The 11,712-nt window shown below is 30.0% G+C and overlaps 1 pseudogene; it reads right to left on the reverse strand.

Moving 5' to 3' along the window:
- Positions 1 to 281: 281 nt before the first annotated feature.
- The window catches only part of LOC111642304, a 22,720-nt pseudogene continuing 11,289 nt past the window's right edge, over positions 282 to 11,712 (reverse strand).

Raw genomic sequence — 11,712 nt, forward strand, 5'->3', positions numbered from 1 at the left:
AGTGTTGAAGTCAACAATTTGACGTCATCAACAACGTTCCAACTCGAGTACGAAGTGCTTAGTTCCCATAATTCCATTCTCAGCAAGATGGATTCCATTCAAATGTCTTACCAATTACCCACAGTTCATTGGAAAGTAGCAGTCAACATATCTGTTGAGTGCTGAGTGTGTTGAGTCAGCGCTGACAACAGCGCTACCTCAACGTTGAAAAAAGAAACGAATTTTAACGAATGTTGAGATCAGTGCTGAGTCAGCATTGAAAATTGGAATGTCCTGATACATCATAGAGATAGCTGTACCAAACACTCAACATATACTGAAAAATTAGTAAATACTCAGAACTTGCCCATAAAATAAAGGCCTGTGAAGGATAGTGTGCTTATCTTGCACAAGCATCATTCCACATACTTATTTATTCTAATATAATTTCTTTAAATATGTTTTTGGATCTCTATAAAAATAATTGGTTTACACCCAATCTTAATCTTAAGTTAAATATACATATTTTTTTGACTCATTCCCAAAAATTTCATTACTCCTCTCCTAAAGAGTATCATATTAGAAGGAAGAGAGAACTGGTTGATGATTATTAACTTACAAATAAATTAAATTTTCATCTCTATCTAACCGTTTAGTTGCATTTTGATTCATAATTCCAGCTGACTTAGTAAATGTAAAACAGTAAAAAAAAAACAAAATGCTATACATTTTTGTACAAAATAAATAATTCTATCTAAATAATTCATAAATTGAAAAAGCTTTAAAAATTTGAAAAACAAATTACAAATGTTGCCATTCCATAAATTTTTAATATTCTATTAATTTTGAAAATTAAAAATTATGTCAGAAAAACTAACTAAATCAGCATATTGAATAATGATATAGCTATAACTTAATTAGAAGGAAATAAACTGCAATGTATATTATTGCACATTATATATATATGAGATACCTTAAATGCATGATCTTGAAAGTAAATTTGCAATCAAATAAATTCCTCAAACAAAAATCTAACTGTAGAGAATAAGTTTAAACTTCATTAAATGAAATTAACTAAAAAAACATTTTGTATATCAAGCAAATTAAATAATGAAATATAAAGTTCATTTCCATAAAAACCAGTAACTATACTAATTACCTAACTATAAACATTTAAAAAATTATTTTTGTATTTATTAATTACTTAATTATTTAAAACAGTTTGTACATTGTTTATACATATGCATTATTTTTCACTACATTTCAAATATATTTATATATCAATTTACCTCCATAAGGACCTTGTCCTCTCTGTTGAAAACTACCACTTCTCATGGCTCCACCTCCAAAATTATTTCCATAATTTGAACCAAAATTTCCATTTCCATTCCATCCAGAATCTCCACCTTAAATACAAATTAACTTCTTTAATGTTAAAGTATCATTTTTATTCATTTTAAACTCCATTTTCCCCCATAAATTACATGAATTGATTTTTGGTTATTTCATTAATAATTTGTAATATATTATTATATCAAACACATTACATACATTGAGGAATTAAAAATACACCAAGAATAGTTTTCATGTTCTAGCAACACATTATAATTATAATGTGTTGTTAGAACAGATTTAGTGTATCTTATAGTATAATTATGAGTATACACACATTCAAACATTTTCTTACATGTCATGTCAGTTTTTGTTAGTGTGGTAGATGCCATATTTAGATAGATTAAATACAAAATAGCAAGGTATTAGAGAATGTAGGTGTGTACCATTGGAATTCTGAAATGATGCATTATGACCAACAAAACAACATTAAACTTCCAAATTATAAATTAGAAGTTCAGACTATTTACAAAAAATTAATTTAATTTTTTAGTCTCAATTAATCCTTTTCACACATCCTTTTCATACACCTTTTACATTGGTTTGAAGAAATCACTTCTTAAAAACAATTAACAATAGGTAAATATTACATTATTAAAAATGATGAGACGTCAGCCTTTCATTTTAGGTTCTGACGCCTATAACATTAAAAATCAAAGTAAATCTTCTCACCCAACTGTCAAGTTTATACAAAGTGTATAAACTTGACAGTTGGTTGATTTCTTCAAACCAATGTAAAAGGTGTACTTCTATGGTGCGTGAAAAGGATTAATTGATAGACTCAAAAATTAAATTAATTTTTTGTAAATAGTCTGAACTTCTAATTTATAATTTGGAAGAAAAATATCCTGAGTTCATCATGGATTTGAAACATTAAACTTGTTGAAAACTTTACCAAAACATTTAATCTGCTTAAAGAAACATAGTAATAATGTCATGTCATGAACACAAGTAACATAAGTATAAATGATGTTAAGCCATCTATTATAGGAAATGTTGAATTAGTATGATGCTGCTATTCTCCCAGAGTCATCAACATATGAGCCCCTAACAAACATCAATTAAAAAACATTGCATTGAGAGATAAATACACACTGTAAAGTCTGGATTCCAAAATTCAAAGATGTAATACTAGGAAAACATTAACTGTGGAGTATTCCTGAAATTATGTCATTATAATACATAACAGAGTCAAAAATAAACCAAACTTATTATTGATATATTAATAGTACAGGTATTTTCAAGAAGATCAAAGCTTCAAAATAAGTAACTTCTGCTACAGTTCTATAAATATTTGTGCTATTTTTAAAAGTTTCACAGCCCATTCTGCATTACTTCCTTGAATACAATTGTCTCATATTATTCCAAAGAAACTGAAGAGACAAATATATTTTCAAGGCATTGTGAAGAATGGTGTGTACAGAGACATGTGAAATTCCTAAAATATACTGACCAAATTGTCTATTGATCATCTAAGGTCTCTTGATTTCTTTGTTTCTTGCTGAAGTTGGAGTACATGGATGGAGATTATCTTCTGTTGATTCAGACACTTCTTTAAAACACTTTATGTGCATGACAAACTTCATATTATTATTATTATTATTATTATTAATAATACATATGAAATTATTATTATATATTTCAATTTCAATGTGTTGTTTGATTGTTGTGTCATCATTGATGTCATCAATAGTGACATAAAGTAAAGATGGCCGTGTTTCTTTATGCAGAGAGAGTGTAGTGTAAATGACGTCATGAGCAGCTATCGCTACATGTCACTGCATCATAGTTTAGAAACGCTTTCCACTCAAGTAAATCATGGACGCCATAATTTATTCTTTAATTCCAGTTACAGCCAAAAGTAGTGTTTTAGTTAAAGAACTATAATATTTAAATAAAGAGATATAAAGAATTGAGCATTTATCTTCATTAAATGTGAACAAAGTAAAGAGATAGAATATATATAATTATCTTTAGAAGTGTTGAACACTAAATCATGTTTTTAAAACAATCACATGGCTTATTCTCCACCTTTTATTTAGTTGAGAATAAGCCATGTGATTGTTGAACACTAGATTGTGTTTTTAAAATACTTCTAAAAAAATATTACAACATGGTTTCACCACAAACGAACAACATATATAATTATATTTAAAATTTAGTATTTTCTTATTCTTTAGGTAACTTTTAGAGTCATTTTATAAAATTTAATCCTTCTTAATCTTTCCATAATATTTTTATCAACAGTCACTTCGATTTTTTTATTTTCACAGCATAATATTGTATTATGCACACAAGCGTCCATTTTGCTTTACACATATAGCGGACATAAAATCTGCTTTATCTTCACTGCAGCGACCTCTTTCAGCAAATGTTTAGAAACGGTTCACTACATTGCAGCACTGCATTTAGAAATGGGTTTCAGAGTGTTCGCTGTAAAGCGCTTGAGTGCTGCATAAAGAAACACGGCCAATTGGAATCAATCATGTCATCATCATCATCCAAACATAACTTCAATATGAAGTGATATAAAATGCCTTGTCAATAAAGTCAACTAATTAATTTTACTTTATAAATTTCTAAAATTCTAATTTAATAAATGAAATGTAAAATATGTAATAACATTTTTATATCACATTATATATGATTATTGATCATTATATTTATGCAAGTAACTTCACACCATCAAAGTAGAAAGGAATTCCTACTAAGGAACTTCGTAATATTTTATATAACAAGTAATTATTCATAAAGATAATAAATAAACAACATCCAGATGTGGTTTTATTTAAAAATGAATTGTTTCTGATAATGTAACAAGCTAAATAAACTAAATATATTAATTGTATAAAGTAAAATACATAATTAATATTTTAAATTTATTTCATTTGTTACATCATCAAAAAACAATTCATTCATTTATGAAAAACACTCAATGTTTTTAATTGCTATCTTTATTAATAATTTATAATCTACATTATTTTCATCTGATGCAAATTATTTATATACTTTATTTATATTTATATACAATTACTTTAAAGATGTTAATTTCAATCAATATACAAATTACGTTTTATTCACTAAGTTATGATTATTATTAATATAAACATATAAATTCATCCCACCTTGTCCAAAACCTGAATAAAATCTATCATCAAATCGCCTATCTTGATTTCCTCCCCATCTGCCATGACTCTCAAAATTATTTCCTGAACCAAAGCCTCCTCCAAAATTACTGCCTGAAATAAAATTTTATGAAATGAAACAATTAAAAATAATTGCTTTAATAATTTTCTAAAATTTTACTCAATTTTCAATTTTAAAAAATTAGAAAGTTATTAGTCTAATTCTATTATTCTTGTGACAGATTTTGTATACATTGTAGTATTTTTCAAATTGCAGCCCAATAAGATAGTTAATAATAACTCTTTTGCTGGTTAACACTTTTGTTGAGAAGAGAGACTCAGTAGTTTTAATGAACCAAAGAGCAATGCTGGCAGGAGCACAAGCTTTGAGTAGGGATACTCATATTAGTAAGGTCTATGAGAAGAAATAAAGTAGAGTGACTAACAAGCAATGTTTGATTCAGAGTGGATGACTGCCAAACAGCATCTATTTCCCATGTCAAGGTTAGCTGATTTATAAACACCTAATTTTAGGTATATAAACATACTCACTTTTGTGAGAGAAAAAATGGTTGTAACACATTCTCAGCTTAATACCAGCTTTCATATTGTCCAGGTTAACAAGGTCAATATTTATGGATTAGGCAGAGGTTCACGTTTTTAAAATCTACCACAATATCCCTTGGCCACAAGTGGAAAATGCAGCATTGGCCCAAGTATGACTACTGCATCACAAACACATGCACCACCTCACTCATACACAATGGACAAAACACACCAACCCAGCCAAGGTGCTTAAGCAGCAGTATGCAACAATCTTTTTTCTACAAACAATTCTTGAACATATATGCTGTATAACTTGTTGTTTGATGCATCAATATACAAAAATGCTAAATTACAGGGAATATAAGGCACTCATTAATAGTACCTCAACAGAAGTCATGTACACACCATAACATGAATGTGAACAATGAAAACAAACAACAATTGCAATTACAACAAGTGACACTATAAACACAAATTAATTAACACACCCAAAAATAATTTCAAAAAACACTCACAAAATATATTGATTTAAATTCCATAGACCACAAATACCAAAAATACCTACATCAAAACAATTAGGGAAACTGTACACTACTTAAATACACACATACTATCAAAATATATTAAATCAGAATCAACACTTTCAGACATACATGCATTACTTTATTCTGGTGCAGTCACAGTAGTTTTTCATATTGTACTATGGTCATAAACTACAATCACAGATACAATCAAAACATACAGATCATAAGTCTGCTTGGCAAAAAAGATTACAAGCACAAATAAATAATATTAGATAACAACAGGCTAACACAATACAAAACCTGTATACTACAAAAAACAACAAACTAAATTATCCACAAACAATGAGACACTTTTCTACGGACAACTACATTCCAAATCCACTACATAACCACAGCAAAATGGTGCCTCAACAGAAAAACAACTCAGACTATTGGCCTGTTCTTTGGTCTAATTCAGTCACACACAAAGATGAAGCAAGTTGGATCAAAGAAGAATAAAACATGAACAATACACCAATCATGTCCTGTGTTGAAATAAACATACACAACATCAACTTGTAGTACAAAAAAAAATGTAGCCAGAAGATGCCCGGTGAAGCCAGCATTCACAATTTCTGATAAAATATACTTGCATCCCTGCATGAGGAAATAGGCACACAAACATGCCAAAAATGTCTTGACCAAGGCATCACACATATGAAACCCAAAAAATACATCAAAGACCTTACATAATGCCTCATCTATTACAGTACATGTCTATCTACACACCATAAAATATTCACTTCATGCATCAAACAATATATACTATTACACAGAATAACAAAAAGGCTGCCATAGAAACCACATGGGATGCAAAAAAACAGTTAATCATAGATTCAATCATTCTAAGCAATTACAAAAATAACACAGAAATCTACCAATGCATACATAGATTACAGGAAGGCATTTGACAGGATACCACATACAAAGATGTAATATATACAGTGCATGGTCACTGTATATATTACATCTTTGCAAACTACATCTAACACTTATTACATTTTTAGAAAACAAAATTCATCACTACAGAACAACACTACACTTCAGACTTCATGACACACATCAAAACAAATGAAGTACAGTACATATAAGGCAAGACATTTTCCAGAGAGACTGATTAAATCTCCTTTTAAAAAATTATGCACACAAAACCAATTTACAGTGTGGTAACATCGAAAAAAACGAACATTTTCTAACCCCTTCTGGGCTCTGCATCAGGTTCTAACGGTTTTTAGATGGAAATTCGATTAACGAATGCTGTTTAACTAAGAGTTCAATCTTGAGTTCAAAACGATTTACAAAAAATTTACATTGCACATGCACAATGAGTCGGCCTGCCCGGATACAACAAGCGGCTAGAGCATGCTGTGAATCAACTCTTGCCAGACCATTGACAAAAGCATCTCCTTTTTAAAATTTATGCACGTGGTGGTGTGATGGAGGATTTAAAGATGTGCATAGCCTCTAACCATTTGAGATGTTTGTTGGGAGGCACAGCAAGGAGGAGATTGGCCTGAGTAAAGTTGGCTACTATGTCTGGGTCTGTTACATAAGTAGCGAGGGCCGTGGAGGTTCTCCTGTGATGAATATCAGCCTGATGTTCCTGCATTCTGATGCCCATGGACCGTTTAGCAGAGCCTATATATATATATATATATATATCAAGTCCCTATTGAATCTATTATCTCTTAAAGGGACACTATAGACTCCGGGTCATCTACTGATGTTAGGAGGGTCCTTCCCATTACGTAAGATGTTAAAAATAGTAGGACACTCCTGAAAGCGATACGTATCTGGCACTTCCTGGCAACCTTGGTGTATATAGATCTTAAGTATGGGTTATAGTGATGGGGGTCCGTTCCATGTCTTCCAGTTGGTTATCAATCGATTGGTCCACCACCTGTGCACTGTCCGAATACATCTGGCGATAACGTTGTATCATCCTATGTATAACTTTGTGATAACCATGTTCTGCGGCTACCCGATCTATAGACGCTAGCTCAGTATCACAGGCCTGGATGTTAGAAGAATGTGTAAAGGCTCTTCTGATTAAGGCTTTAAATGCCGCAATCTTGTATGGAACCGTATCGTATGACCGGGATGTATGAAGACATCGATCCTGGTTTATGATACACCAAATCATGGATGCCTGCATTTTCTACTCTAATATTTATATCCAGGAAATGAACTTCAGTAGAGTCCATTTCCCTCTTTTAATATAACCCCTACAGGTTGATGCTAGAAATAGAACAATCCGACTCTACCAAAGTCCATTTCCAGAGTAGGCATATTGAACTTATAAAAGCATTTGTGTATTTTGAAGCTTTAGCATTTGAACAACTGTTTATAAAGAAATTAAGTGAATATAATTTAATTTAATTAAATTAGGAAAAATTAATTGAGGAAAGGATAATTATAAACTAAACTAANAAAAAAAAAACAGTTATAAATATTCCTTGATTTTTAAAAACTTGAAGATGGCCTGTAGTTCAGGTTGATGACCATTACGGTTAATAAATAATTCTCAGTGAAATAAGGTGTTTTTCAGTGGGTTAAAAAGCATCTTACTGGGTAATAATTAAGTATTTTATGTTATAATAAAGTGTTTATATTTTTTTCAACTCATAGTATAAATTGTACAGGAAGTATGTTCTCAAAAATATCGCTTTTATAGAAAAATAATTGAAATGCAATTTGAAAAAATTGTAGACCTATAAATTTTTTAACTGTTGTACTGTACACTACGTCTGTATGTTTGTTGCCCGTCCTTCTCCAATCTCGAAAACAGAGTCAGCTAGATACAAGACGTAAACAGATATAGAACTTGCAAAAGAAGTACACCCAGATAAACTATACATTCATGTCAGATATTGAATGGGTGTCACGTCACTTCAATTCAAATATTTTTCCTGAACAGAGATAGATAACCGGCACGACTCTATTGTTATCAGGAAAAGCATGATGTACTGCAGCAATACCACCGTGAAAAAAATTCAGAACATTGTGACGAAAAGTTGCAGCCCGGCATTGTGACAACGTCGCAATAAATAATCGGCCCTTAGAATTAGTTTGGTTTATTTGGTTACTGCAACGCGACACGCGAGCGATCTGCAGGGAGCTTGCATCTTAGGAAGAATATTATGGAAAGCTGGACCTTATTTAGCGAAGAAAACCTGGAAAACTCCACGTGGCCAGCATATTTGCAATGCCTGAATCCACTACAATGTTCGGTGGTTTTATGCATTCGGCTACCAGAGGGCGCTTATTAGAATTAAGAAAGTACCATTCAGAAATAAAAAAACCCGAGTCGTTAGACGTGTAAAGTTAAATTCTTATAGATTTTTTACAGAATAACATTTTCGATTCACGAAGACAATTGCTACATGCTGCATGTCGCAATAATTACAGAGCGCGTCTATTTCGCGCTATATCATTATCGCAGAAATTAAGTGAATATAATTTAATTTAATTAAATTAGGAAAAATTAATTGAGGAAAGGATAATTATAAACTAAACTAAATATAAAATCAGAATAAAAAAACCAAAATTAAAATACACAGTAAAAATTAAACATAGCTTAAACTTAAAAATTAAACTGGCTTGCAGCAAAATCATATGATTTGCTGCAAGCCAGGCAAATTTTTCTGGCATTTATAGACAATACAAGTACAAAGCACTTTGCTTAGAAAAAGGAATCCCAAAGAAAGATGATTTTGTATTCAGAAATGAATGTGTCATTGAATCCACAGATAAAAGAAAAGTCTACAGATATTTAATATTCCAACAGACAAAGAACACAAACAAATAAATCAAAGACTAAGAAAAGAATACAACAGCAGGCTGACAACACTAACAATACAGCTGAATGCCAAAATACATGTGTCATCCCAGTACTCACAAATTCATTTGGAGCTATATATTGGACACACATATACAAAACTAGAACTGAAAAGAAAAGAAAAATATAAACATAATTTTTAAAATGTTAACATAAAATTTAATGTTGATGTTCTAATAAAGTCAAAGTGAAATAAATTTTTTTTTAATCAAAAATTCCTATCTGAAAATTTTGCAATATATAAGTTAGTTGCAATGTTGCAATATATAAATGTATAGTACATTTATAAAAGACAACATTTTAATGTGTATTCATTTCTTTTATAATAAATTAGAATAATAAAACTGTCATTATTATTTATTGGAAAAATACAGTACGACCTTGATTTCCAAATCCATTATCAAATCCACCAGATCGTCCCCAATTTCCATTCCCCATTCCAGAATTTCCTGTAAAAATTAAGTAAAATTTGTAAATTAGCATACATGATTAAAAAATGAAAATGATATGAAATTAATTTTTTTAAATACATTGAAAAATATACAGTATATTTAACAAATATTAAGTATTAATGTATTATCTATAACATCTATTAATTTTAAAATTTTTGGATATTAACAAAATTAAACAATATGAATAATAAAGCCTGTAATTTGTATGTGATGAAAGAATTAAACAAACAAACAAACAGCAAATGGCATCTTCATACTGTAAAGCTGTTAGCATATATTGAATGAAAAATGAAAATAAAACTGGTACAGGGACTGCAAATTTTCAGAAAATATACAGATAAAATAAGGAATTTTCAGACAAAAAGTAATATACAAGAAATGAATGGAAAGTTAAAGGTTAAAACAAAATTTCTAACAATTATTATGAATATACATGTTTTTTAAAACTTAAAAAAATGTGGTGCAGCATTACCATTTTCCTCATTTGAATCCTTAATATCTATTGTGAAATTACACAGCAATAAAAAAAACTTTAAGGAATTATACACTTTTATTATTGATTGTGTTACTTAATAAAATGATACATTTTTCATGTGTTTAATGTAGAAAAAAAATTATGAGCAGAACAAGACTTTTATTTTTTAAATTTCTTTGCATCCATAAAAACTTTCAGCAGTTGATGTTGCATCCTTTTTTTCTGTAATTTTTAAAATAATCATACTTTCAAGTTTCAATTTTACTGTTGGCAATGGAGATGTTCTTCATATTTTAATTTCTAATAGCTTTATTAAAATATTCAGTATTTTCACTAAGCAATTCTTGACCAGCTTGTTTTTAGATTGTAGCAGATCATCTTTTTCCTGTAAGTCTTAACTGTTCTTATATATGGTAGAATTTCATTAATCCATCAACTGATAATTCAAAACATTCATCACCATCTAAAAAGTAGTCAACAAACAGGTTTCTCATACTCTAAATTTGAAGCTTTTACAAACACATGCATGAAGTAAATGACTCTAGAACAATGGTTCCCAATTAGTGGTACGCATACCACTAATTGTGTGAAGGGGTACGCACTGCAATCTAAAATTGGTTGATTTAAAATTTAAATGCATGAGATGAAGCAATCAAAAAAATAATGGGTGGATGATCAAAAATTTGGCAATTTACAACATGATGTCAAATGCACAATTCGTTTATTTATAACTAAAAATATTCTCAAAATTTCATCAAAAAAATGCATATGTGAGAATATCTAAATGAAATTCTTACGCAAGAAACAAAAATTGTACAATTAACACATGATGATGACATGATGATAATGATAATTGTACAATTAACACAATTTGTGCTAATTGTACAATTATCATTATCATCATGTCAGCGAAGTGGCAATAAAATAATTACAATAGAGCATCAATTATCCGAACCCCGATTAACCGTCACATCGGTTAACCGACCGTTCTAGTTGGCAAATTCAAATGTCCGCTAGTGATGTGGCGCTACAATATTTGGCTATGTCTTGGCTACTTTAATAGTATTTTTACATGTTTTAGCTGGCAACATGGCTCGAACATGAAAGGGAGCCAGTATTTAAACGAGGCTTAATTTTCTAATTTTTAACGATACAATAGCGACGATTATTATTTTAAAAAATTTTTGTTAGGCTTAACATCGATGAAAATTCAACGCGAAGTAGGTTAATAGCGATATACTAATATACTAATTACATGGGATATAATAATATACTACACTAATAATGGATTTTTTCATACTTTTCGGTTATCCGACTTTTCAATTATCCGACCAACCCCAGT

Source organism: Centruroides sculpturatus, unplaced genomic scaffold (genome assembly GCF_000671375.1).
Source record: "Centruroides sculpturatus isolate CEXI.00-Female unplaced genomic scaffold, Cexi_2.0 scaffold1480, whole genome shotgun sequence".
Lineage (NCBI taxonomy): Eukaryota > Metazoa > Arthropoda > Arachnida > Scorpiones > Buthidae > Centruroides > Centruroides sculpturatus.